General features: G+C 45.9%; 1 long non-coding RNA gene across 1 annotated transcript; it reads left to right on the forward strand.

Moving 5' to 3' along the window:
* The first annotated feature begins 5,833 nt into the window (after window positions 1–5,833).
* On the forward strand, window positions 5,834–27,473 carry LOC132341450 (uncharacterized). The gene is made up of 3 exons (XR_009490214.1): window positions 5,834–5,985; window positions 22,810–23,349; window positions 25,023–27,473. It is a non-coding gene; the product is annotated as an uncharacterized LOC132341450 (long non-coding RNA).
* Window positions 27,474–27,680: the final 207 nt, after the last annotated feature.

Here is a 27,680-nt window from a genome sequence, read left to right on the forward strand (position 1 = left end):
AAATAAGACCAGTGCTTCTGTGTATCCCTGTGAAAGGACCATCCATGTCTTTACTATTTTCCCTTCTCCCTCTTGTTCCCACTGTGAGAAATGACACTCACTTTTAAAATTTCAAAGGTTTATTAAACCTTAACAAAAATACAACAAAGGACTGAATAAGGAAAAATTAGTGCTGAGAGTCTCCATGACCAGCAGCCACGTGCTCCCCTACAAAATGGATGCTCTGTCTTTTATACCCTTAGCCCCTCCCAAAGTTTTGTCAGTCAACTCCTTCTCTGCCATCCATTGGTGGAGATTACTTTTTTACATCTTGATTGGAGGTCAGGTGTTGTCATGTTGCGTCTCCTAGTAATAAGCCGGCCTTCCTCAAATGCCCTGACTACCAAGGCTATTGCAAGGGGGATGGGAAAGAGGACTATGGGAGGACATATTAAAATCTACATCACTATACATCTACAAAACTTCTCTTAACATACACATAATATCTATCTCTTAATTGTGAGAGCCAACTATCACATTACTAATCTATAACAAACCCTCCTTTTCCATTTCTATAAGTCATTTGGCTTGAACAATTAACTTTCATTTTTGATTCCAATAATCTACTCTTACTTCTCAAAAAAAATTATTTTTTTAATGAGTCATACTAGCATTTGTTGATGTGGGCAAGGACAGTGGGAACAGAAGAAAAAATCCCAGGTTTTCCTTAGACACACTTATTTGGAATGAACGAAAATGGGACATCACAGGGGTCCAGTATGGCTTTTTTTTTTTTTTTACCCCCATCTGCTGTGCCTATGGAGTTGCTACCCATAGCAGGCGTATCTTAGTGGCGAGTACAGAGGCCAACTCAGTCTTGCCCTCTAGTCCCTGTTATATTAAAAGACAATTGAGGAATGATAGAGGTCTGGTATGGCCTTCTTGCCACCACCTTACCATGGCTACGGGGTTGCTACTACAGGGTTGCTACCCACAGCAGGGCTATAATCTTCTTGGTAGCGAACACAGGGGCCAACCCAGTATTGCTCTCTATTTCCTGTCTTACTCCACTTGTTGGTTCCTAAGGAAACCACCCCAATACCTCTTACGGATCCCTGTGTACTTCCCCTCAACAGATGCTTGTAATTCCCATCTATTAAAACAGGACAATTACATCAATAACTGATACAGTTCAAACTCTCTGCCCAAAACAGTCCTTGAGCTGGCTGGTGGAAGCTTGACTCTACTTTTCGGATGCCTTTGAGCTTCTTTGTTTATCTCTCACCCGGTCTGGATGTTATAGTCTATTCTTTGGGTTCTTTCACCAGACCGTTAATTCTGTCGACATGAGTCCACTCTCACTCTGCCGTTCGCACAGCTGATTCAGTGGTTAGCAGTACCTACAAGGGATCTCCCCACTGAGGGGTTACACTGAAGACAATGCACATAGCACGGCCTCATATGTTTCATGATTTGAAAGGGTGTCTTGGTTTGAAAAGACAGGTGTCTGCTAAGGAAGGCAGGAGCCTCTCTTGAAAAGGAAAATGCAAACCCCTTCCTTCTGAATTACATTTTTGAAATAAAGGGGCTCTCAGGCAAAGATATGGGAGTAGGAATAACAGTTCTTTATTAGGAAAAATTAAAAATAAAAATGCAGTAACACAAAACAATACTGACAGTCAGAATACAACCTGACACCCTGTTGGTCAGGCTGTTGATAGAAGTTTGATTAAATGGTGGCTGCAGTCCTCCTGGAGTGACAGATGTAGTTCTGTTGAAACAATGAGCCTGTAGGAAGGATGTAGTTTTCCTTTAGAAGGTCCAGTGGTGGTGTAGATGGGCCTGGTAATCTTCTGGGAATCCAGTGGAAAAAAGGCTGATTCTCTGTGAATCCAGTGGGAAAAGGCTGCTTGTGGTGTTCCAAATTTCAGATTATATCTAGGTAGGAATGCTTCGCTCCTCCCCTTAGGCGGAGCATCTCACAATGGGATGATGTAATTTTATCAGTCATGCAGTGAGACTCAATGGCCCATTAACAGATGATATCTCCTGGGAGGGAGAATTGGTTGTGGAAAAGATAAAGAAAACTGCCCCATCTGGTTTTACCAGGTGGTCCAATTAACAGCAAACAACTGCCCCACCTCTAACAGATGGCAATAGAATACACATCCCCAGTCACATATCTTGCATTTGCAACCTAAGACATTATCCACCCCTTATTCTATTACCATCTGGATTATATCCAAATCAATAAACTCTACAAAATGTAACCTTATACACAGTTCTAACTTAAGACTAGGTTTCCTTGTGGTACACAATGAGTTTCTTCATATTTCTGCATTACCCATGAAGTGTAACCAGATCCTTGAGCAAAAAGAATTTCACAGATGGGTTTGCCTTTGCCTAAGGTGGGACTAATCTAAACAGTCTTTCCTAAAATATGTTTCATGTGTGTCACAGGGACTTTATCCACTGTGTGCAAGGGTTCAGACTGGGCAGGACCAGCTCGATTGATGGACCCTTGGGTGTTGACCATCTAGGTGGCTTTTGCTAAGCTCATTTCTTAATTTCTGAAGGTTCCCCCACCAAGTGCCTTTAGGGTAGTCTTAAGTAGTTTGTTGCACTGTTCAATTTTCCCAGCAGTCGGTGTATGATAAGGGATATGATATATCCATTCAATACTATGTTTTCTGGCTCAGATGTTTATAAGGCCATTCTTGAAATGGGTCCTGTTGCCTGATTCGATTCTCTTAGGGATGCCATGTCTCCACAAGACTTGCTTTTCCAGGTCCAAGATGGTGTTCCGGGCAGTAGCGTGAGGCACAGGGTAGGTCCCCAACCATCCAGTGGTGGCTTCCACTATGGTTAGTACATAGCACTTGCCTTGGTGGGTTTAGGGAAGGGTGATGTTGTCAATCTGCCAAGCCTCCCCATACTTATATTTGGACCATCGCCCACCATATCATAGAAGCTTTACTTGCTTGGCCTGCTTGGTTCTCAGCACACAACTCACAGTTACGGATAACTTGAGAAATACTGTCCATGGTTAAATCCACCCCTCTGTCTCATGTCCACTTATACGTAGCATCTCCGCCCTGATGACCTGAGGAATCATGGGCCCATTGAGCTAGGAACAACTCCCCATTATGTTGCCAATCTAAATCTATCTGACACCTCTGTCTTTGTAGCCTGATCTACCTGCTGATTGTTTCGGTGCTCCTCACTGGCCCAACTCTCGAGGACATGGGCATGGACTTTCACAGATAGCTTTTCTACCCAAGTGACAATGTCTTTTTATGCATTAGCAGCCCAGATTGGTTTTCCAGTTGGCCTTTTTCCACCTTTCCAGCCAGCCCCACAGAGCATTGGCTACCATCCACTAATTGGTATAAAGGTATTGTTTTGGACACTTCTCTCTTTTGGCAATGTCCAGAGCCAGTTGAACGGCCTTGAGTTCAGCAAGTTGACTTGATCCACCTTCTCCTTCAGTAGTTTGTGCAACTTGTTGTGTGGGGGTCCATACAGTTGCTTTTCACTTTTGTTTCATCTCTATGATGCAACAGGAACCGTCAGAGACAAGAGTGTATTGTGTTTCTTCTGCTGGTCATTGGTTGTACGGTGGAGCTTCTTCAGCCTGTGTCACTTGTTCCTGCTCTTTGTCAGTGAGACTAAAATTTTCACCTTCTGGTTTGTTTGCAATTATTTCCAAAATCCCAGGGCGATTCGGGTTTTCAATATAGCCGTGCTGTGTGATGAGGGTAATCTATTTGCTCCATGTGGTGACAGTGGTGTTGGTGGCATGGTGGGTAGAGGGAACTTCTCCTTTAAACATCCACCCCAGCACTGGTAGTCAGGGTGCCAGGAGGAGTCATGCTTCCATGCCAATTATCTCCAAGGTGGCTTGAACTCCTTCATTGGCGGTTAAGATTTCTTTTTCTGTAGGGCTGTAGTTGGCTTTGGACCCTTTGTAACTTTGAGTCCAAAATCTTAGTGGTTGGCTTCAAGTCTCCCCTGGCACCTTCTTCCAAAGGCTCCAGGATAAGCCATTGTTCCTGGCTGCAGAATAAAGCACATTCTTCACATTTGGTCCTGTCCTGACTAGGGCTACTGGGCTACTGTCCTGTCCAAGGGCTACTGCATGAGCGATCTCCTGTTTGATCTGGGTGAAGGTTTGTTGCTGTTCAGGGCCCCGGTGGAAATTGCTTTTCTTGCAGGTAACTAGGTAGAGAGGGCTCACAATCTGGCTGTACTCAGGAATGTGCATTCTCAAAAAAGTTATGGCACTTAGGAAAGCTTGTGTTTTCTTTTTGGCTGGTTGGTGGAGACATCACAGTTATCTTATGGATGACCTCAGTGGGAATCTGATGCCATCTGTCTTACTGCTTTACTCCCAGGAACTGGATCTCTCGGGCAGGTCCTCTGATGTTGCTCTTTCTGATGGCGAAGCCAGCTTCCAGCAGAATTTGGATGATCCTTTTTCCTTTCTTAAATATTTCCATTGCCATGTTCCCCCACACAATGATGTCATTGATATACTGCAGATGTTCGGGAGTTTTGCCTTTTTCCAGTGCAGCCTGGATCAGTCTATGGCAGATGGTGGGGCTGTGTTTCCACCCCTGGGGCATTCGGTTCCAGGTGTACTGAATGCCCATCCAGGTGAAAGCAAACTGAGGCCTGCATTCTGCAGCCAGAGGAATGGAGAAAGATGCATTGGCAATGTCAGTAGTGGCATTCCACTTTGCTGCCTTGGACTCCAGTTCGTACTGGAGTTCCAGCATATCCGGCACCACAGCGCTCAGCGGTGGAGTCGCTTCATTCAAGCCACGATAGTCTACAGTCAATCTCCATTCTCTGTCGGAGTTGCTCACAGGCCAGATGGGACTGTTGAAGGATGAGTGGGCCTTACTGACCACCCCTTGGCTCTCCAGCTCACAGATCATTCTGTGGATGGGGATAACAGCAACTTGATTTGTCTGATACTGCCAGCAGTGAACTGTTGAGGTGGCAATTGGTACTTGTTGCTCTTCCACCCTCGGGAGTCTTACTGCAGATGGGTTTTCTGATAGTCCAGGCAAGGTGTTCAATTGTTTAATGGTTTCTGCTTCTAATGCAGCTATTCTAAAAGCCCACTTGAGTCTCTTTGGGTCTTTGTAATAGCTGTTCCAGAGGAATTCTATGTCTAGAATACACGGGGCCTCTGGGCCCGTCACAATAGGATGTTTCTGCCACTCCTTCCCCTGTCAGGCTCACCTCAGCTTCCAACAGGGTCAATTGCTGTGATCCCCCTGTCACCCTGGCAATGGAAACAGGTTCTGCCCCCACATCTCGATGGCATTAGGGTACATTGTGCACTAGTATCAACTAATGCTTCATATTTTTGTGGCTCTGATGTGCTAGGCCATCAGATCCGCACCATCTAAAAGACACGTTTTTGCCATGCCTCTTCCTGGCTAGACACAGGGCCCCTCTAGCCCTGAGCTATTGTTTTCTTCTTGGGTAAACATACTAGAGGTTCATTCAAGGGGTTCTGACAGATCATACCCAGCAGCTCAGTTATGGGAGGCCAAAGCTACCTTCACTTTAGTGGAACTCCCTTGGTTAGTGTTTCTCTCCTTGAGTTGATGAAGCCGTGCTGCCAGGACAGAAGTGGGTTTCAGTCGCCCTGATTTTTTAAGATTTTCAAAGCCTTCTGATGTTGACATTCTTGTAGAGAACTTTCTCACACACTTTCTGTAAATAACACATTGTTTTGCATTCTTTTTTGGAGGAGGAGAAATTTGATGGACTGTTGGTTTGCCCAGTGTCATTGGCGAGGTGGCACTGTCACCCTCCAATCCACTGTCACTTTTGGAAAACTATAAATGCTGGAGTCAGAAAGTAAACTTCCTTTTGGCTCTTCACCTTGAGAGCAGCGGCGCGCGCCTGTGTTCTTTCGTGTTCCATAGCGACATCTGGTGACCGCCGAAGTGTACTGCAGCCTAGGCTGAGACACGGATTCGGATTGCGGTGAGGCCGTGCCGTTTCCCCCCCCCTCTTTGGCGCTTTGCCTGCTGTTCTTGTGGTGATGGCTCCCTCTGTGAGTTTCGAGGAGGAGTCTTTCGTTTTGGACATCTGGAGGGATGTCCTGGAGGTGAAACAGGTTTCTGTTTCCTGGAGTGATTTTGAGAGGCTCTATCTGTGGGCCAAAGAGCAGGGGTTCTTTTGGAACCCTGTGCAGGCGTTCTCCAAGCAGGAGTGGTCTCTCGTGGGGGTCCGCCTCATGGAGGCTCTCTTTGATGATTGCACCGTGGACGTGGGGTCGCTGCTGGTGCAGTGGAAAAAGTGTGAGGTGATTTGGCAGGGGTCTGGGGTTTGTTGCCCTCGGAGTTCCCAGGGGGGCCCTTCTGTCTCGGTCGCGGACGAGGGGGAGTTTGAGTTTCTGTGCGATTTGGATCCCTCCCCCCCGCCCCGGGACGGATCCGGCTCGAGGGATGACGATTGCTTCCCCGGGGCGGATTGGGCTCCCGGCCAGCTGGCCCCGAGTCCGGGGGGTGGAGCCTTGCGGGCTCCAGGCGGCCCTGTGGAGTCGGCGGGGCGGGGAGAGTGCCGCCCTCTCTTTGTGCCTTCCCGGCACTTGGTGGCGGCGGGGAGTCTCTGGATCAGCCTCCGCCTCTGATCGAGTCTGATTCGGTGACGACTCTTTGTCCGAATTGCGGTGTTTCCACGAAGTTCACCCTGGGCGCGGTGGGGGCGGGTTCGCCCGTTTCTGGGCCTGCGCAGCATGCTGGGCATGCGCAGTCGGTGGAAGCAGCCGGGGGCGGGGAGTCAGTCGGTGCTCCGTCGGACCCCGCCCCGGGAGACGGACAACCCGCCTCTCTCCTTTCGGCGGGGGCAGTGCCCGCTGTAGAGTCTTGCGCCTCGGATCGGGAGCTCATCGGGGGCGTGCCGGGCTTCATGGTGCCGCCCCGCGGTGATGGGGCTCCGCCGACCGTGCCTCTCTCGGCGCCCCGCCCGACCCCCCCGTCGCGGGACGGGGGCCCCGCGCCGATCTCGTCCCGGTCCGCGCCGGCTTTGCGGGCCGTGCTGGCACCTGCGTCCGCCACGGCGCCCCCCGCCGGGACTGCGGCACGACAGGGCGCTGAGGTGTTCACCTTTAGCGCGACTGCTGACACGGCCGGCGGGAGGCCGGTGGGTTCCCGGGGCCGTTGCTCCTCCCCGTCGAACTTGTGGACGCTCCCCCCGTGCCAGGTGACCGTGCGTCCGAAGGACCCCGGGCGTTTCTGGCGAGAAACCAAAACTAAGTTCGACGAGATGTGTGAGCCTGCCTCCTTGCGGCATCCGCAGGGTCGCGGAGGGGGCTCCTCCGGCTCTTCTGGTGCTGCAGGGGGAGCAGGGACTAGCGGTGTTGGGCCGGCTCCCAGTCAGGCATCTGCTCTTGTCCCTGTGGGGCCCACGGAACGGGGCGTGGGAGGTGCTGCGGCTTTGCCAGGGGGTCTCCAGGCTTTCCCTGTGCTCAGGGGTGTTACTCATAGCACCCATCAACCTATTTCTTATAAGCTGGAGAAGGAAATTCGTGATGCAGTTACTCAGCATGGTGTGGGGTCTGCTGAGGTTATGCAGACTCTCCGGAGTCTCCCTTTTTGTTCTTCACCTTGGAGCAGCGGTGTGCGCCTTTGTTCTTTCGTGCTCCTTAGCGACATCCCTCTTGTACTATAGGCTTCCCCTGGAAACACAGTCGGAACTTCTTGTGTTTCTACGTCACACGTGGCACTGCCCAGAGATCATTTGCCATAGTGACATCTTCTTTCTATGCCTAGTGCTCTCATGACTGCGCATGGACTAGAGCTGCTTCTAGGGTTTTCTTTTTTAAGGGTGCTTTGCTCAGTTCTAAAAAAGCACAGTTTCTCACTTTTGGGGCACTTGTCCCTCCCAGATTTCACCCCCTGGGGCCGAGGGGTCTCGAGAACAGAGATCTTCTCTGAAGACAGAGGGCACTACCACTACTCTCCTCACTCATCGTCTTTGTTCACGCCACTCCTTCGCATAACATCGCTGCACTCTCTTGGCTCCAAGCCATTGCCTCCCCGCTAAATGCAGTCTCTGTGTCACAGGAAAAATTGTTCTGTTCATGGCCATACAAGAAAAGTCCCGCTAAAGGCTACTCCATCATCTCCTCCCACCTAAGATTCTGTTCAACTTCTCTCGTGGCCCATCTCTTCTTATCTCTATCTCTCTTTTCATTCAACTCCAGGAGGAATCAGCATTTGTAAGGTTTCCAGCTACTAAGAAAAGGGTTAAAAATCTCAGGCTCTGCCTGTCTAGAACTCCTACAGCTGCTCTGCTGGGCACCTTCTCACAGCAGCCACCCCTTCTCTTTCATGCCAGCCGTGATATCAAATTTCAAGGTGGCACAAGTGCGGGCACAGGCTCTCTCCCTCTCTCTCTCTCCTGGGGGGGCTGCCTGAAGCTTTTCAGTGCTCTTCTACATTTCTATTTTGCAGGGGCTTTTACCTCCCTTCTCTGTCCAAGGCCCCAGCCTACCTCCTCCGGCCACATGGCTTCCCCTCCCCTTCCCAGCTCGGAGCTGGGCAGGGGAGGTCTGACCTCTTTCAGGGACAGGACCCAAGAGAGAGCTTCTCTCTGGGAGTTCTCAGCTTTTAACCCCCCTGTGTTCTCAGAGGCGTATCCATATCCTCAGTGGCCACATCAGGTGCTAATATTCAAATCTGAGCACCTATTGGTTTGACCACAGCATCCTAAAAAACTCACTTCCTCTCAAACCATGACACTGTCTAGATAAAAAAAGAAATCAAACATATGAGTAGTTAGGAAAAAAAAAGGTAGGATCCTGAAGAGACACGTGTCTTGTAGGTGATCACACAGAGATAGTAAAACACATAAAAGCCGGCTGCAAATACTACAATACCTTAATAATAAATCTTATCATAAAAATCTGAGAATTCACATTATATAATCAACTTATCAACAGGAAGTGTTTGAAGGGGTTAAGACAACCTTTTTAAAGCATTCATGTAACATTAACAACAATCACTATTCATCAGTATTACTTATAAAAACCAAAAATAACAAAGGTTACAAACTCAATACTAACAATCCCTAGAACTCTGTACCACTGGGGAGTCAGCTGATGACCCCACAGATAGGATCTGATTGACATTTTTCAAATGCTCTGTCTTCAGAGATATTTTGGGTAATTGAATCATTACTTGTACTTTTATCTTTACATGGTGGTTTCCCTCCCTGGGAAGCATTTTTTACAGTAGATTTCCATCTGTATGATATTTGGAATAACACTGATTTGCATCGTGTTCCCTTTTTTCTGCATCTTGGGCAAAGGCCTGGCGCTTTCTCACTTTTCGCTGGTTCTGGACAGTTCTTTTTCATGTGTCCATATCTTCTGCATCTGAAGCATGGTCCTCCAGCAAATGCTGTTGCCATCACTTCTGTGGAACCGGCCTGTTGAAGAGCTGGATGAAGTGCCTCGAGCATTTTTGAGAATTCTTCGTGTTGCTCTTGAAGAATTTTTCCGACCTGTTCCATCTAAATGCCTGCTTGAATGGCTGCAATGTGCAGAGGTGTGCCTACGTTGTTGCATGTCTCTGTCATTTCAGTCAGGGTTGGTTGACCAGGCATGGTACTAATTATACGTTTGCACTCTGCATTGGTGTTTGCAAAAGCAAAACTTCGAAGCAAGTGTGGCTTTGCTGCTTCATCACTCACTTGTTGGTCCACCGCTTGTGTGAGACTGTGGAGAGTTTTGTGGAGACGTGGCTTGAAGAGAAGGGACATGATAAAATACAGCTGGTAAAGCAATGGGCCTCTGGTGGGGGGCCTTTGGCAGGGCCAGAGTGTCCTTGAGCAGGAAGTTATACGATAACGGGATGCAGAAGCAGAGACTAGCTAATGAGGGGAGAAAACACAGGCATCCTGAGTATCTGATAGCAAAAGTTGAGCTGACCTCTTATAGCGAACCAATAGTGAGCTTTAGTTTTGCAATATGTATGAGGCTTATTATCACTGTTATAAGAGCACGCATGTTAAATCAATAAATTGAGACTTGTTGATCATCATTGGATGTGCTTGTCTCCCGTCAACTCCGTCAAATGGTGACCCCTACGACGTGATCCTTGCCAGACACCACGGACGAGCGACGACCGGGTCGGGTCCCGAAGCAGCCGGGACGGCAAAAAAGTGCGAAAAAGAAGAGTTAAGACGCGCCGTGCCCTGGGTGTCCGTACAGACGAGCCTGGCCGATACGTGCTGCCAAGACCTTGAGGGGCTGCAACAGCGCTGACGAATTAGGTATGGAAAGGCAAGCAGCATATGATTTATTTACCGCTTTTTTACAAAAGCGGCAGGTTAAGGAGATAGATTTACAAAAGGAGTTACCGGGGCTTTTAGCATATGGGTACGCCAAGGGAGTTTTTGCAAATCCTCATACTGTACATGAGTTGACAGAGTGGCAAAAATTCGGGGATTTATTATGGGAGGCTACACTAGAGGACGATAAGACGGCTAGAAAGTTGGGAAAGCTTTGGAGGGTGGTACACAATGAGCTTCTGCAGCATCAGGCAGAAAAGAAAGCAGCTGAGCAGGCATCTGCTGCTCACACCAAGAATAGGAGTTATAGGAGTGATCAGGATCAGACCACTCCTTTACCCCCTGTGTTCACAAAGGTGGTCCTGCCACCTCCACCATCGCCTTCTACCAGAGCTGGTCCTGAGGTTGCTTGTGAGCCTTCTGCACCCCCCGAACAGCAGGGGCCACGGCCAAGGCCACCCACTGCTGAATTCCCGCAGGGTAATGAGCCGATCCCTGGGGCGGAAAGCGACCTAGCGGAGGCCATTGCCAGGGAGCGAAGGGAGGCTTGGTCTGCGCTGGCGAAAGATGGCTTGGAGAGAGGGGATGACGGTGCAGTTAGTGCGGCAACCCAGCTAGCATGCCCGGTGACCTTCCAGGCACAGGCTGGTGGAGGATTACTAGCAACAATCACTGCTCTCGATTGGAAATTGCTATCACAATTGCGATCTACTGTTAGTCAGTTTGGGGTAACTAGTGAACCAGCAAGACAGATGTTGGATTATGTTTGGAATACTCAGGTACTTTTGCCTGCTGATTGCAGAGGGATAGTGAAGTTGATTTTCACTCAGCATCAACAACTTTTATTTAATGCGCATTGGCAGGCACTTGTTAATGAGTGTGTAGCGATACAGCGGCAGCCAGGAGACCCTCTCCATGGGGTGACTGTGGATATGGGAATTAAGCAGGGCCGGGAGGAATCGCTTGGTTCATTTATAGATAAAGCTGCTGCTGCGATTGAGAAGGCAGGGGTACCCGAGTATATGAGAGGGGCTTTGTTGAAACAATGTGCTCTTCAGAATTGTAATTCAGCTACAAGGAGTGTGATTAATACACTAGGTGCAAACTGGACCATAGAAGAAGCACTAGAAAGAATGGCACAGATGCCGGTAGGATCACAAGTCTGTCTGGTAGATGCTATCAATCAGCTGGGATTAGGGTTACAAGAACAAGCAAAGGCTTCTCAGAATCAGGTGTTAGCTGCCCTTGCACCCCTTCAAGCGTCAGCTGCACTTACCCCGGCTCCGACAGGAAATCGGATGAGATGTTACCGATGCGGAGGCATGAGTCACATGCGTCGGGAATGCCGAGCAACAGGGATCTGGTGCCAGAAATGCCGCTCGAATACACACAATACAGGAGCTGTGTGGGTACCCGCAAAGTGAACTAAACCTGTTCTCAATGCAGCGGTTGGTGGGCAATCTGACAGAAGTGGACAAGAAGCGACTAGAGGAGAAGCTGCCAGTGATCCTACGGCCACTACTGATACAGCTGAAGGGACACTCGAAGGCAATCGACAGGGCTGTGACACACTGCCAGACTACTAAGGAGCTGACTGAAACTATTGAATCACTGTCATCTTTTTACATAAGGGGCCCAGCAGGCCAGAACTGTCTTGATTGTAATTGTTCATGTTGTGCTGCTTGGGTGGCATTGTATTGTGGGGGCTGCTGTAAGACCTTTTGGATAGAGCAGTCCTTGATCCGGCAATTGTGGTGTGGTATGTGCTGGTATGACCATCGTTTTGATAGCTGGCAAAGGGAGCTGAGGGAACAAACAGGATTGGACATAGGTTCAGCTTTAAATCTTTTTGAAGCGCCTGAACAAAAGATTTTGGCTTATTATCGGTGGGAATTAAATCATATTGTAAAAAGGGTTAAAGCTCAAAGTAGGTCCTATATTGCATCTGCAAGGTGTAGAAAGTTGGTGCCCTTAACACAGCATTCTGTAGTAGGGCCCATTAAGGGGCATCCCGATGAAGAATTGGATCAATGCTTAAGAAAATTACAGGATCTAAAATTACAACGGTTAGGGACGCTGAAGATTAAAAGGAAAAAGAAGAAAAATAAGAGGGAAAAATGAAGCTTATTTTTGTTTTGTTGCTTAGTGCTGTGATAGCTGGGGTAGTAGGAGTAACGCGCTTTAATCAGCCAAGAGACAATATATGGATAACGCTTGCTAATCAAACTAATCAATCATCGCTTTGTCTTAGCTTAGGAGGAGTTACTAACCCCTTTCGAACGTGCTTAGTGGGCCTGCCTGTGTGGTCTCCCAAGGAGTTTTGTGGTCTGATAGATAATCAAACCTTGTGCAAAAACCTTTCGACGGTTACAGACCCTACAAACCCTACACAAAATGATGGCTACCGTCAATGTCAAATAATTCTGTCACTTAATACCACCTTGCACTCTCCTCCTGAGGAGTTGGATCTTTTTGGAAGTGCAAACGCCAGTATGACTAACACCTTAAAGGGCAATTGGATCAGTTTTGAGCCCTTAGGCTCCCAGGATCTTAATCAGAATAGAGGGAAATGGGCTACCCTAGATTCATCCCTGGAATCAGGTATAGTGCATAAGCAGCTTTATAGCCGATGCAACGGCAGTAATATCACTGCCCCGAAGAAATTACCCACAGGGATATTTTTAATTTGTGGAGACAGAGCTTGGAATGGTATGCCGGCCAAACCACGGGGAGGACCTTGCTATTTGGGAAAATTGTCATTGTTTCACCCCAATGTGTCTCTATTGATGCAATTGAGCCGAAATTCAATCAGGCAGAGACGCAGCTTGCACGACCTAGACTGCAATCAGATAGGAATCCCACAGTTTTGGAGTGAGTTAAAACAAGTGATAGTTTCAACTATCTTGCCAGGAGGAGCTGCAAATAAAGCTATGAACTTAGCAAAGCAATTGGGGTGTTGGGCCAAGGATGAATTGAATAAGACGTCAGAAATTCTAGATATGCTAACTGCAGATGTGCAAAGTGTTAATCATGCTGTTTTACAAAATAGGGCCGCTATAGATTTTTTTGCTTTTAGCTCATGGGCATGGATGTGAAGAATTTGAAGGTATGTGTTGCATGAATTTGTCCGACCACTCTGTATCAATTCATGCTAAAATAAAAGAATTACAACAGGGACTTCAGAGTCTCAAAGAAGAGGAAGGACTAGGAATTGACGAATGGCTTAAAAGCTTGGGACTTGGACCATGGCTAAGGAACCTTGTAATATATGCTATAGGGATACTGGGCGTAGTTTTGATGCTTTTGCTTATTTTACCTTGTATTTTTAATTGCATTCAGAATATGGTCAGTCGAATGATAGGAAAAACCTGGCAGACAAACCTTCTTGCTCAAAAAGAAAACAGGGGAAGTGTGGAGAGTTTTGTGGAGACGTGGCTTGAAGAGAAGGGACATGATAAAATACAGCTGGTAAAGCAATGGGCCTCTGGTGGGGGGCCTTTGGCAGGGCCAGAGTGTCCTTGAGCAGGAAGTTATACGATAACGGGATGCAGAAGCAGAGACTAGCTAATGAGGGGAGAAAACACAGGCATCCTGAGTATCTGATAGCAAAAGTTGAACTGACCTCTTATAGCGAACCAATAGTGAGCTTTAGTTTTGCAATATGTATGAGCCTTATTATCACTGTTATAAGAGCACGCATGTTAAATCAATAAATTGAGACTTGTTGATCATCATCGGATGTGCTTGTCTCCCGTCAACTCCGTCAATTGATCACAAAAATCCTGATATAGTACAATTTGTAATTACTGCTTTTGATCTATGTTATAGATGAATAGTAATGTGATGGTTGGGTCTCACAATTAAGAGATGGATATTATGTGTATATTAAGAGAAGTTTTGTAGAGGTATAGTGATGTTACTTTAATATGTTCTCCCATAGTCCTCTTTCCCCTCCCCCTTGTAATAGCCTTGGTAGTCAGGGCACTTGGGGAGGGCCAGCTTATTACTAAGAGGTGCAGTGTAACAACACCTGACCTCCAATCAAGATGTAAGAAATTAATCTCCACCAATAGACAGCAGAGAAGGAGTTGACTGACAAAAACTTTGAGAAGGGCTAAGGGTATAAAAGGCAGAGCATCCATTTTGTAGACGAGCATGTGGCTGCTGGTCACGGAGACTCCCTGCGGTGTAATTTTTCCTTATTTAGTCCTCTGTTGTATTTTTGTTAAGGTTTAATAAACCTTTGAAACTTTAAAAGTGAGCATCGTTTCTCACAATATAATATAATCTGTTTATGTATGCACTGTATAACTTTTATAAATAGTAGTGTAATGTATACTATTTTAGACCGTAGCATAATAGAGACTGTGAGATGTTGAAATGCTTTTTCATGTAACTAACTCAGAAAATGGTGTAAAATTGTTGAAGGGTGAGTGGGTCTTGCTGACCACCCCTTGGCTCTCCAGCTCACGGATCATTTTGTGGATGGGGATCACGGCATCTCGATTTGTTCGGTACTGCCGGCGGTGCACTATCGAGGTGGCAATTGGCACTCACTGCTCTTCCACCTTCAGGAGTCCTACTGCAGATGGGTTTTCTGACAGTCCAGGCAAGGTGTTCATTTGCTTGACGCCCTCTGTCTCTAGAGCAGCTATTCCAAATGCCCATCTGAGTCCCTTTGGGTCTTTGAAATAGCCATTCCGGAGGAAGTCTATGCCCAAAAAAATGCATGGGGCCTCTGGGCCAGTCACAATATGGTGTTTCTTCCACTCATGTAGTCAGGCTCACCTCAGCTTCCACCAAAGGGGAGTCCTGGGATCCCCCTGTCACACCAGCAATAGAAACAGATTCTGTCCCCACATGTCTCAGTGGGATTAATGTGCACTGCACACCAGTGTCGACCAAAGCTTTGTATTCTTGTGGTTCCGATGTGCCAGGCCAAGGAATCCACACAGTCCAAAAAACATGGTTTTCCCTAGCCTCTACCTGGCTAGAGGCAGGGCCCCTCTAAGCCTGGTTATCCTTCTTTCCCTGGGCATATGTCTTGGAGGTTCCTTCAAGGGCATCAAAAATATTGTCATTTTCATCATATATGACAGTTTGGTTACTGGCCACTGGAGCTGCTTCCCTTTTGGAACTTCCTCTCTGAGTCTTCAGTTCACGCACCCGTTGTACCAGAGCAGCAGTAGGTTTTCCATCCCATCTCCTCATGTTTTCTCCACAATCACGCAGGAAGAACCACAGCTCAGCTCATGGGGTGTACCTTCTCTCTCCATCTGGGGAACGTCTGCGTTGGGCACCAGAACCTCTGATCTGTACTGCTGAGATTTGAAGAAGGTTTTCTTTAATCTCCTCTCTGAGCTTCTTATGATTCTCCTCTATCTTGTCTTCTAATTTCTGCAGACGTGTTTCCACTGCTGCGATTCTGGCATGTGTCGGGCCATGTACAGCATCTGCATATGCTCAGAGCTTCTTTGCCATATCAAGCATGGTCTCCTCACCATCATCCCGCTTCATTATTGCTAGAACAGAAGCATATTTGTGTGCCCCGAGTCATACAAGTTTTCTCCACATCACAGATGTGCATGGTTCCAAGTCTGGATTTACAGTGTTCACATCATCCGAGAAGACAATCTCTGCCACTGCCATTTCCCTCAAGCGTTGAATCTCTTGCTCTATGGTCTTCCACTGTGTTTGCTGCATATAAAGATCATCTGCACACGGGTATCTTTGTGCAACACTTCCCAGGACCCGTGCCCAGAGGCTGTGAGGGTTAGCCCCCCTCATCGTTCTTTGGTCGATTACTGGATCATGTGACAGGGATCCCAAGTACCTGGCTTCACTACCGTCCAAAACTATAGCCTCACCTGCAGCATCCCAGAGACGGACTAACCAACTAATTACGGATTCATCAGGTCACCGGGTATAATCCTTCCTTAGGCCACAAAGGTCCTTCCGGGAATAGGACTCAATAGTGGCTCCTGATGCTGTGTGAGTTGCATTAACTTTGGGTTTTTTATCAGTAATTGGTTTTGAGGGTTCTTCCTCTGGATCATCGTCAGTCACTGGCTGATTCGTCTTGCTCGTGTGCTTCTTTCCTGCAGCAACTGCCAGTGGCTTAGGCTCACTGTCTGGTTCAGCTCCAGCCCGAGTAGCTGGAGTGTTGGCTGCAGCCTGAGTGAATGGGATAGCTGTTGCTTTATCTCTCTGCCTGCCTGCCTCTGTCTGCTGTCCTTTAGTATCTAGCAGGGTGCGATAAGCGTAGGCCAGGGCCCAGCTTATTGCAATGAGACTTTTTTCCTTAGAGTCACCATGGCATTTCTCTTTCAGGTATTTTCCCATCTCAGCTGGGTTCTGAATTTGTTCACATGGAAAATCCCAGTCTACAGGATCAGAAAATTCCTTCAGGGTTTGGCCCATATTTTCCCATTCTCCACACCAGTCAGGATTTTTCACGCCTGCGTCTACTTCTGGGTCAGGGGTCTCATCAGCTCCTCTGGACATCTCAGCCCTCATTCTAGAGAAGCTGCAGACCATACAGAGCAAGCTTACCAGATTAAATACCAGAAAGATGGTCTCCTTAACATTCAGGGGAAACTGAACATTCTCGAAAAAGTGACAAAACAGATTCAGAGGAGAAGAAGGAAAGGAAAGGCTGGAAAGCCTCATTCCCTGCTCCTCCTTTTACAAACTGGGTGCAATTACTAATAAATTCCCAAAACATACTTCCAGAACTGGGACGCGGGGTAGGACGAAGAAACCATAAACCATACATATTGTAATCAGACTCCAGTAACCTTGTAAACACCCTATAAATCATTATCACCAAGACCAGCACAATAGCTATTCCAATCCGTGCCCCTCTACTGTGAAAATTACGTCTTAGGGACAATAATCCTAGTGACCAGAAAGGTATTGAAACCTCAGAAAGGCTTATAGACCAGAACCACATGAAGGCCTCCACCCCAAGAGACATTACGAAATCGAGCAACATGACTACTGACTGCTTTAACTCACTACAGAGCAAGCACAACCAACATGCAATCAATAATGCTTTTTTCCACTTTCTCGAGCTACACGTTGGGCGCCAATAGATGTATTTGTCCTGGTTCAGGGCAAATTTGGGAGAGAACCCCCCAAAGGGGCTCCTCTAGAAAAGCAGATTCAGTCAGCCCCTCCCCCCAACCGGTCCAGGCGAAAATACCTCCTTGGAGAAGAGTGGAAAAAACCTTTTTATTAAACAATAAAACCTAAACAATATTAAACAATAAAATCCCTTGCTGCTCCAAAAGAGATGACAAACCCAGAAAGTCCCCTCCCCAGGTTCCATTTCAGCTCACTCCGTCTCTTATCAGTCCCTCCGGCGCTGGAAGTGCTGCGGCCCAGGCCTGGCCCGGTGGGCCACAGATGCGAGCTGCCGGTGCTCTTCTGGTGTTCAGTCCAGAGCAGGTTTAAACAGGTCCAGAGAAAAGGGAAAAAAACCCACAGTCCAGGGAACTTCTTTGCCTCAGCTAGCTAAACTAACTAAAAGTAAAGGAGAGCTCTGTCCCTCTGTCTGTCCATCTGCAGACAACACAGTCCAGGAGCGGGAATGTGGAAGAGTGAGTGCAGTGTCTGAAAACAAATTGTGCGCTTCTTCTCTCCCCCCTTCACTCTCTGGAACAAGTCTTAAAGGTGCAAAACTTATTATTCAGCATAAACAGAACAAGACGATTGGGGATAAAAGCATCATATAGTCAACCTAGGACAAAAATAATTAGGTGATTTCCCACATTTGGGGACTATCTTATCTGAAAGACAAGATAATGGAAACAGAAACCAGAGCACTGACAAAAAGAAGAATTTATTGACCCTCATTATCAGGGAGTGAAAAGAAAACAGGATGGAACCACAAGAAGACATAAAATATATTGGTTTAATCTACAAGATGGCATGAAGACAAGTCAGAGGTTGAAACCAAGCAAAAGAACATCTAAACTCAAAGGAATGTTTGAATATATAGAAACTCTTATGAATATGCAAGTCCCCCCTGTAATGTAACAGTATAGAGAGAATATGGTTTAAGTTAACTGCATGCTTTTGGCAAATAGCCAAGCACCCCAGCGCTGGATTTTATCCCTTTTATCCTTTAATAAACATTTATAAAAATTTTAAATTGTGAGCCATGTTTCTCACACATAGGAATTCCACTAATTGACACAGACTGTTACTCATTCAAGACTGTGCTAAATCTCTGGATTTAGAGAAACAGGACAGAGACACAAAGAAAAAGAAAAGTGGGGGGGTAATACATTAGAAGGGGTCTTAGGTATTAGTCGATTTGGGAAGTCTGTACCTCTCAAGTACCTCAGCCAATGGTGAAAGAGAGAGAAAGAAATGCAGTGGGGAAATTGGGATAAAAAGGAGGCTGCATCCCCTAAAAATTTGAGAGACCCCCAAGGGAAATGTGCCACGGCATCTCCCTTTATTGGAATAAAGTTACAGGAGTCCTCTGTCTCCTTTTTGGACATAAACATCTGGTGTGTGTGGATTCATTTTCCTGACAACCATTCCTAAGTTTAGGCATGGGATTACAAGAAAAGCAGTATTTCCAAAGCGTATTTCCACATTTATGAATGATTCACACAGGAGAAATCAGTCTGCAACCAGTCCACATACAATTCCAATTCCTTTTCCAAGTCTGGGAAAGCTAAAGCTGGGGCGTTAATCAACCTTTCTCTTCATTTTCTTAAGTTCTTCTTTCCTTCTGGTGTCTATACAACAACACTGGCACTATGTCAGGTTAAAATGCCACAGGATAAAAAGTCCTTATTCCAGGTCTTGTAATACCCTATTAATGCCTGAAACATTCAACCTTTTGTTAAAAAAGAAAGAGGACTGCAATCTGATATTGATTTTCACATTTATATATATTACTTTTTACACTGATCATAAGTATTCAGAAACAATATCATGTATACCTTTATTTAGCTGTTTGTCAGTATAACAAAATCTATAAGAAGAAGTATGTACTGCATAGTTTATAGAAATAGTACTGGGGTGAATATACTATATTATAGGACTTAGCTGAACACTAGGTGTTAAAATACCTCTATGTAAACAAACAAATTGTGTAAAGTAATAATGTTTTTCCCCTTTCTGTTGACTGAATCCTCCAAGTGATAAGATAATCATGTGTCTTGGTTTGAAAAGACAGGTGTCGGCTAAGGAAGACAGGAGTCTCCCCTAAAATGGAAAATGTAAACCCCCTCCCTCCAAATTGTTATAATTTTGAAATTAAGGGGCTCTCAGGCAAAGATATAGGAGCAGGAATAACAGTTCTTTATTAGGGAAGAAAATTTAAAAAACCCAAAAAACAATGCAGTGTTGCAGCCTGAATTGCTGCTAGTAAAGTCCAGGGTAAAGAAGTAAAAAGGGCCTTTGCATGGTATCCGCAGACTTTTAATTCAGCTGCGCGGTGAGATGTTCAGAATCCAAGGCACACCCACATCGAGGGTCCAGGTTTCTCTCTCACGAGGGGCCGGGGGTGGCCCTGGTCTCAGGGCAGTGCGAAGATGAGGGCCAATCAAGGAATAGGGAGGGAGTGGCTCAGGGACATAGGAACAAACATAGGAACAGGGGAAGGAGCCAATGGGGTCTTAACAGCTTTTTGAGGGAAGGTTTTTGTGTCTCCCCAAACTAGGGGATGCCCCTCACAATGCAGTAATACAAAACAACACTAACAATCAGAATATTGTAGCCTCTCTCCGCGGCCGCAGGAGCTGGACGGGTGCCCAGCTAGGGTGTTCCCCGATCCGGCCGGAGCTGGCCACACAATATGCCACTCCCGGATTCCCTCCGGAACCCTAGGTAGTGGTTACCGTCTGCGGCGTGTGTGGCGCAGGCGAGATCGTGGCTACGAGGTCCCAAGGTAAAGGAAGGAGAAGTGGAAACCCGTATAGAAATCAAGGATCTTTTAATCTTCCCCAGCAGGGCTAGGGACGGGTGACAAGGAGGAGGTCTCGGAGGGGCGCTCATAAATGGAATGGGTGTGATGGGAGGAGATACAAAGCTAACCAATAACGAGGACCCAGGGAGGAGCGTGGGTTACAGCTAAGCCACTGAGGATCACACAGGGGAGGGGAGAAACCCCAGGGGCAAATCATGCATCGAATAAGGGATGATTGACACAGAGAATTCTCGAGATAAGGGAGGTGGTTACCGTGACAGACGGGAGAGGGGGCAGCTCCAAAAGGGAGGAAATAGGAGGGAGAAACCATTGTGAGGGAAGTACATGGGGGGAACCGAGGACCAACTATTATTGATTTACAAAAGGAATAACCGATTCTAAAAACACACAATGCCACAAATATGACCTGACACCCTGTTGGTCAGGGTGTTGGTAGCAGACCAATTGAAATGGTGGCTGCAGTCCTCCTGGAGTGATAGATGTGGTTCTGTTGAAGCAGTGATCCTGTAGAAGGCTGTAGTCTTTCTCTGAAGATCCAGTGGTGGTGTAGATGGGCCTGGTGTTCCTCTGGGAATCCAGCAGGAAAGGGCTTCTCCTCTGGGAATCCAATGGAGAAGGCTGCCCTGGTGTCCTAAAATCGTAGATTATATCCCAGAAGGAATGCTTGGCTCCTCCCCCTGAGTGGAGCATCTCACAATGGGATGATTTAATTTTTATCAGTCATGCAGTGAGACTCAATGGCCCATTAACAGAAGATATTTCTCAGAGGGAGGATTGGTTTGTGGAAGAGATAAAGAAAACTGCCCAGTTAACAGACGATAACTGCTCCACCTCTTACAGATGGCAAATAGAATGCACACTTATCTTGCAATCCAGGACACCGTGACACAAACCAGAGCACCAGAGGACAATTAGAGAATACCATTCTGTCCTAGATTGACTATATGATGCTTTTATCCCCAATCGTCTTGTTCTGTTTATGCTGAATAGTAAGTTTTGCACCTTTAAGACTTGTTCCAAAGATTGAAGGGGGAAGAGAAGAAGCGTGCAGTTTGTTTTCAGACACTGAACTCACTCCTACACATTCCCGCTCCTGGACTGTGCTGTCTGCGGATGAACAGACGGTGGGACAGGGCTCTCTTTTTTTTTTTCTTTTAGTTAGTTTAGCTAGCTGAGGCAAAGAAGTTCCCTGGACTGTGGTTTTTTTTCTTTTTTTTTCCCTTTCTTCGGACCTGTTCACACCTGCTCTGGACTGAACAACCATAAGAGCACCAGCAGCTCGCATCGGTGGCCACCGGGCCAGGCCTGGGCCGCAGCACTTCCAGCGCCGGAGGGACTGATAAGGGACTGAGTGAGCTGAACTGGAATCTGGGGAGGGGACTTTCTGGGTTTGTCATCTCTTTTGGAGAAGCAAGGGATTTTATTGTTTAATATTGTTTAGGTTTTCTTGTTTAATAAACAGTTTTTTTCCCCTTTTCTCCAAGGAGGTATTTTCTCCCAGACCGGTTGGGGGGAAGGGCGACTGAATCTGCTTTTCTAGAGGAGCCCTTTGGGGGTTCTCTCCCAAATTTGCCCTGAACCAGGACAAATACAAACTGTTTGTTTATTGCCTTCAAATATTCACTGATATATTGATTGCCTACTTGAGCCAAAATTTCTCATGAGTAGCATTGAGCGCACAAAGTCTACCATAAAGAATTTCAAATGGACTAACCTTTTCTTTTGATTGAGGTTTCACCCTGAGTTGCACAAGGATGATAGGTAGAGCTTGGTACTAATACAAATTGGTTTCTTGGCAAATTTTTACTATTTGCTGTTTAATCATATGGTTCATTTTTTCTACTTGACCACTAGCTTGTGGCCTGTAGGGGGTATGAAACTGCCACTGAATTCCTAGCCCTTTGCTGATTGCTTGCACAATTTGTCCCCAAAAATGCGTTCCCCTATCAGAGGAAATTTCCCTGGGTACTCCAAACCTAGGGATGATTTCATTTAGCAATGCTTTTACTACTTCTCAATCTTTGTTTGTTCTACAAGGGAATGCCTCTGGCCACCCAGAAAAGGTGTTGGTTAACACTAATAGATATCTGAAACCCCCTTTCTTGGTAGTTCAGAAAAATCTATTTGCTATACTTGCCCTGGAAAAGTTCCTCTGTCAATCACTCCTTGTTCTAGCCTAACTGTTGTATTTGGATAGTTCTTTAAGCAACTGTCACATTGTGTTTTTACTTCTTTAATGACTTCTGAAAAACATGGGTCTGCAACTCGTGCTCTGAGATATTGGTGGTGGGGGTCTACTCCCCAATGAGTTTTATCATGTTCAGATTTCACACAGTGTTTCAAAGCTCTTTCAGGTATTACTAATTGGCCTGTTTCTAATTGTCCCCATCCATTTTCTAGAAGTTTATCTTTATTATCTTGCATCCATTTGTAATCGGATGGCTGATAACTTACTGGTTGCCCAGTATCTACTTCAGTGGGCATCAATGCAGTCACTACTGGCTCTTTTCTTTCAGCAGCCAGCCTAGTTTCATAATCTGCCAATCTGTTACTGTCTTCAGGGGGAGTGTTCCCTCCAGAGTGTCCCCAGCAATGCATAATTGCCATGTGTGATGGGAGTTTCACTGCTTCAAGGAGTCTGAGGACATCGGTTGTGATGGCTAACAGCTGGTCTGAGGGCCTCACAGACACAAGTAACCTTGACCTTTACTTGATCAGCCTGTACCTGTGAGGAAAGGAAGTAAACATCTTGAAGGAAGAAAGCACTGAGGTGCGGAAGGACTTAGCTGCAGGGAATGGATGCTGGACAATCTTTGATGAGCACGTACATAGGCAGCTATTGGACAGTGAACTGGGTGGCAACAAGTTACTAGCCAATTGGGAAAACGTGCAGGTTTTGAAAACCATATAAATATGATCAGTGAACAATGAAGATCGCTAAGCCACTTCAACCTTGGAGTGTCATGTCCATCTCTACTGCGACATCTGGTGACCCTGACACGATGCGAAAATAGCCAGCCACATGGAGAGCAGGGGACACAGTGCCCAGCCGAGAGTAGCAGTGTGGAGAGCTGCAAAGGTCCAGACCTAAAAATAAGAAGGTGAGCTGCTCGAGACAATAGGGGCTCAAGCCTCAACTGAAGAAGAAGCTATAATGAATGTATGGACCCTTATGTTGGGCAAACAAGGGATAAAATACTATGAACAGGCACTGCAAATTTTATTGCTGTGGTGCGAGAGCCAAGGGGTAGATACCACCACAGAAGCCACATTTAGTATTAAAAACTGGGAATGGGCTGGTGAATTGATTTTTGAGTCAGCCTCTCGAGGCAATAAGACTGCTAAAGATATTATGACTACGTGGAGGCTGGTGCTAGATACCTTGAAACTACTGAAAGCTGAGCAAAATGCAAAAACAGCAGCTGAGGCACTGCAGGCACCACCTGCCAGAAGAACTCATGATAGTGGAGCACATGAGGGAGCGGTTGGGGGAGTAGGTGCCACATCGAGTTTGCACGTGTAAAGGATGGGTGAGAAACTAGAAGGGGACTGGCTGTTATCCAAGCCTTCAATCCCTGCAACACAGCCCACGCTGCGCACACCTTGTCCTACACCCCTGTAAGAGATGGTCCGTAGTTTCCTTCATTTGCCTCATGATCGTTGCAGGGACCCTGAAGACTCCCAACAGGAGCTTTGGCCCGGCTGAGGTGGATTTTTTTGGATGTTATGCCAAGTGATTTTTTGCAGGTGTGCTCACTGTGCTTTCACAGAACACTGCTTCGAACAGGTTCTGACAAGCGGTGGCTTGTCCGTGCACGCTTGCACCTGCCTCACAGACCAAGGGGTCTCAAAACAATGGCCCATGAATCTTCCCCACCTTTTGGCCAGATGCCACTCACTTTGGATTAAGACTGTATAAACTGTTTCTGAGATGACTTCAGTGAATCCCCACAGACGACGGTGAATCTATGTGGCTGGACCATGAGGATTCAGCCTTGTTGGTAGCTATATTCCCCCTCTGTCGGAACTCAGGACATCCCTCTGGGAGTCCGTAGTTTCCGGGACCCTTTCCAGGGGGCTCGGAGACCCTGGCACACAGCCTAGAATACCAGTGGGTTCGATTACGAACCATGGAACAAATTGCCACCTTTACATTAAGAGATAAAAGCCACGACAGTTTAAATAGTGTAAAAACAAAGTACTCACAGGGTTTAAATACAGGTTTTAGGATTTTTGGTATAGGGGTTTCTGGGGACAAGATGGAGGGATTTGGGCGTGTCTAGCCTTTCTTCTTCTTCTTCTCTACCTCCATCTTCACTGGTGATGTTGGCACTTTTAGATTGGTTTAGAGTAGAAGCCCACTGTCTAACATAGGTGATAGGTATTTGAAAATAATTGTAAATATTGTACACATAGTTTGTAGTATATAAAGATAACACCGCCCTGGGGGCAGGCAGAGTGCCTCTGACTGTCCTGCTGAACGGACCTCAGCTGGACAGGGAGAAAATTTTATAGATAAGATACAATAAACAACCTTGAGACCGAAAAACTGAAGAGCTCCGACTGAACCTTTGAACGCACGGGCTGAAACAGACTTTTACCAACAAACCGGGGTCCCAAACCACACAGGACCCCACACCCCTCCACTTTTTTCCTTCCTATCCTTTATTTCCTTTTCTGATCCCTCTATTGCATTTGCTGTTGGCCCTCAATAAAGGTGCATTTGTTGTGATTAAACTGATAGTCCCCTGCTGTTTGTCTTTTGCACTTTTAGGATCGGTAAACGAACCATCATGACTCGCTTGCCCTAGCGGATCGTGACAACCCCTGGTTTCCACAAACCCATTTTATCCTCCTCCGCCTACAGATGACTGGAGTGATGATGAACTTATGACGACAGCTCTGCCACTGCTTGATATGCCCATTCACAGTCTCAGCATGCAAATAAGAGCCAGGAGCCAAGTGGCGCTTGGTGCTGAGAGTTCTGGCAGGGGCAGCGCCTCGTTCTTGCTTCCTGGGCACAGCAGGATTTTCCTGGGTAGGCACAGCCATCATCTTGTGTGCCAGTGGAGCCCAGCAAGATGCCCCAGCGTGGCCTCCCAACCTGCAGCAGCCAGGGCTTCCATCTCTTGCAGACCCTCGTGAGCTGATACTGTGCTGGAGAGAAGACCTAGGTGGACAGGTGGCCCCTTCTTCAGGGGAACCAAGCATGGATAGCAAATCAAGCCCCTCTGTACTCATCCCTGCAAACACCTTGCAAGCCGGTACAGCAGGCAGCACCAGAATGGACCTGGCCTCCTCTGTTACAGTAACTCTTCAGGACAGCAAATGTGCACTGTTTGCCTTCAGATGTCTGGGGACCGCTGGGCCAGGGGTGCAGTGGGCTTGGGATTGGTTGATTGTAGACCACAAAGTAGGATTTTTTGTTCTCCCTAGACTCATAGATGGGAATTTTACTGGGGAGATTCAGATAATGGTTTGGACCCCTGTATCCCTGTGTCAAATTTCTGAAGGGTCATGAATTGCTCAACTTATTTCTTTCCATGTTAATCCCCCCTGGTAGTTTTCCATGAGTTAGAGGTAACAGTGTCTTTGATTTCACTGGGCAGTCGCAGATCTTCTGGGCACAGTCACTTTCCAGTCATAGACCCACTCTCAAATGTGCTCTTTGGCATCAAAATGAGAAGCTACAAATTGCTGGTATACGTGATAGTGGTGCTGATTGTACTGTTACAGCTTTCTCAGCATGGCCCAGTCATTGGCCCCTGACTCAAGCTGGTTAATGTCTAGCTGGGGTTGGAGGCCTCTCTATTCCAAAACAGAGTGTCAATTTTGTCACAATAGAGGACCCTGAAGGTCGCACTGCCACTGTGAAACCTTATGTACTATCACTCCATGTTACTTTGTGGGGATAAGACTGCCCTAGCCAATGGGGTCTTGTGTTGGGAACAAATTTATCATAGGGGCAGCCATAGCTATCAAAGCCGACACTTGATACAGAGCAGAAGACCTGAGGGACATCTCGCCTTAGTCAAACCATTTGTGTTACCAGTTGCTTGCCTTTTTTAGCAATGTATTTTATTGTGAATCTTTCAGTACAGCTATTTAGTATTATATGACTAAATTTTTATTGTTATAGCCTTCAGTGTAAAATCCCATTATTTTAAGCTCAACTTTATCTTACAAGCAATCTTTAAAAGCTGCAACAGTTTAATTCCTACAGTAAATTCATGTTGCTATCTCAATACAGTTGTTTACTTGCATAGTTACCTTGATGTTTAATTGTTATATGACAATTTTTCAATAACCTTTTTGTAATAATAGTTTAAATAATTTAATTCCTCTTAAGAATAATTTTGTTTCATCTCAGTGGTGTTAACTTTAAGTTCTTTTAAGTATATTTTTTTGTTTTACTGAAGTTAAGTTTTAGTGAAGCTGATTTTAAGTTTTGTTGAATTATACCTGTTTGAATTATATCATTCCTTTGCTGTACAAGTGAATGACATAAAGCCTGAATGAACCGTTGTCAAAATTTGCTCATTTAAGTTGCAAGATACAGCTATTTTGTTATAGAAATAATAAAAAAATTTGCTATTTTATTTTTTATAAGCAGCACTAAAGAATAAGTAACATTTTCATATTATCACTGCTCAATTGTAAGCTGATGCCTTTTTTATTAGTATTTAGCTAAAAATGCATGACAAAGCCAGATGCTTTACGAGCCTTCACATACTATTGTATAGCTATTTATAAGACGTATTATTTTAAAGAACTTTCCTAACTACTAAGAGGTTTTTAGAATACATTAAAAAGGCTCTTCCAGTTAAGGCCTGGACCTTGGCCAAGTCCTAGCCTTAACTAGTGAAGAAATATATCAATAAACCCAAGTGTTTTCTACATCAAAACTATACTCAAGTAGTTTGACTTGCCAAATTTAGACTTATAATAGCTAAACCTCCTTTTAAAGTGAACTTGGAGTACTTACCCAGGAATAGTTCTCCAAGCCCTCACTTTAAAATGAAGCTTGCCAATTACTACAGACTCTAAGTAATATTACAATATTTTAGAAATTAATAATGCATTGTTTTAAATCACCATTCTATTTTTCATGTACTACTAATTGTATATATTATCTGATTTATTTTTACTTAGTGTAAGTTTATTGTTTTGCTTTTATGTTACTTTCATGTTCATAATGAGAAACACACATGCTATTAAAAAACAAAAGAACCGGGGGGGGGGGGGGGGAGTATAGCTCCTCAAGAACTGTAATATTCACAATAAAAATTTTGAAACCAAATCAAATCACATCAAAATTGAAGCACCCTTGGAGCCCCAAGAATTAGAGGTCCTAGGTTCTGTGAAAATGGATGTTTGTGTTATATTTAAATACACGAGGAAAAAATCAGTCTAAAGCTTGTGATGTTTCTCC

Source organism: Haemorhous mexicanus, chromosome W (assembly GCF_027477595.1).
Source record: "Haemorhous mexicanus isolate bHaeMex1 chromosome W, bHaeMex1.pri, whole genome shotgun sequence".
NCBI classification, from domain to species: Eukaryota; Metazoa; Chordata; class Aves; order Passeriformes; family Fringillidae; genus Haemorhous; species Haemorhous mexicanus.